The sequence below is a fragment of the Aplysia californica genome, unplaced genomic scaffold, assembly GCF_000002075.1.
Source record: "Aplysia californica isolate F4 #8 unplaced genomic scaffold, AplCal3.0 scaffold00506, whole genome shotgun sequence".
NCBI lineage: Eukaryota > Metazoa > Mollusca > Gastropoda > Aplysiida > Aplysiidae > Aplysia > Aplysia californica.
In genome coordinates, this window is record NW_004797776.1 from 219,825 (window position 1) to 221,917 (window position 2,093).

A 2,093-nucleotide genomic window follows, 5' to 3' on the forward strand; every position below is an offset into this window, starting at 1 on the left:
TCAACGGGTGATTGTAAATTTCACTAAGCGTATCAAAATGTCTTTACTCGAAATTTGGAGTATCTGGACGACATCTTGTACCTTTGTTTGTGGCTGTCATTTTCTATTGTTATTTATACACAATAAATCCAGATGGATGTTTAACGATTCTGCAAAATTTGGTGTTTGTGCCTTTATTCATAACTATTTTATCGGCGTTCTTTTTGGACTAACTTTTTTCTGGTCACCTGGGTATGCTCCATGTCCCTATATGTAGGTATCTTGATTAAGCATATTTCATTACCGAGGTATCTTATTTCCCTTCCCCTGTCAACTGAGAGACAATCTGGATTCTGCTTTATCCAGACCAAAATACACAGGTTTTCTTGATTATTTCTAGCATTGTTTTCCTGAACTTTGAACTCATCCAGAAATAAATAAGCGCATTAATGCTCGCATTGACCGCCTGAAACAGAAACACAGTATACCACGCGACCTTGTACAACCAAACTTCTTTTTCCTGGACGTTTAACCCGAAGTTAAACCGTGGCCAGAATATGGTCAGCATAGACAGAACTTGACCGGGGGCAAAACTGGCCAGGATTATCACCGACACTATTGCAACCATTTTGACAACTCGGGCCTCTTTGAGATGAGGTACACTTTTGTTTAGCTGTCTGTTGCCGGCATTTGATGTCGCCGACAGGTTTTGAACTCGTCGTTTAGCTTTTCTCTTCAAAGCGGCGATTAGTGTTGTTGTAGAAAACAACAGACAGATAAAAGACGCGCTTTGCAGAAAAACTGCAATGGAATAGGTGATAGATTCAAGCCTGCTTCGGTTTTTATCGAAATCAATGCCAACAAAAGTCGTGTTTTCCGACGTGGTAAACATGGCCAATCTTGTCGAGCACAGAGCTGGCACCACGCTTCCAGCGGACGTAAACACGATCAGAAGGAGGCTGGCGACCGTGACCTTTGGAGTAATGATGTTCTTGACCTTGAGAGGCAGTGTGACACAGAGGCATCTCTCCACAGAAATGAAAACGGCTATACAGCAACTGCAGAAGGTGAAGGTGTAGACAGGCCAGCCAGCTGGGAAAAAAGCAAAGACGAGGGGAGGAAGTGTTAGAGGGGTTCAACTGTTAGTGATTACATTCCTCTTTGTGCTCTATTGGTGTGATAACCGCTTCCTTTTACTAAATGAAAACAAGACAAAGGAATTAATAATAGACTTGACAGAAAAAAAGACCGTTGAACCACTATTTATCAAAGATGAGGAGGTGGAGGTGCTGAGCTCTTACAAGTATCTTGGTGTAACAATTGATAACAAACTTGACTGGCATCCCCACGCTGCTCTGGTGCATAAAAAGGTAACTCAAAAAATGTTCCTTTAAAGGAAATTAAGACGTTTCCGTGTTGATAATAAGATTATGTCCCTTATAGTTCATTTTTTTATAGTAAAAGGTTTTACAGCGCTCGCAAGTGCATACGGTCATATGAGCGCCATGGCTATGATTCATTCTACCCTTCTATAATTGAAGGCGTGCTATTATTTTGTATTTACTGCCGGGCTGGGAATTGTAGGGTGAAAGATTTTTTTTAAATTGACGGAACCATTAACAAAAGCTCTGTATATGATTTTACTAGAATTGATTAAATGTATAACACCACAAGTATAAAAAAAAAGGTAAAAAGCATTATAAACGACCCATCACACCCCTTTCCGGGCAAATTGTCAGATCTCGCAGCCGCAGATATGTACCTATAAATAAAAGAAAGAAAGATATAAACGAAGTTTTTTACCATCTAGTATAAGGTTATTGTCAGAATAAGCATAGATGTATATTGCTCTTTAGAGTATGTATCTATACAACTCCAAAGGTCTTGTACTTAAATTCCTGCATGTGGTTGAATGATGCATCTGGTGTGATATGCACATTTTTGTCAGTTTTACTTCTCTTTTCATATTGAATTTTAATGAGAGCAATATATAATTTAATGTTTAATGTATACCTGCATGTGTTTTTACGGTCCTGCACAGCCAAGAATATTTCTAATAAAGCATTATTTCATCTTATCTCTTATCTTATCTATCCCCCCCCCAAAGAAAATCC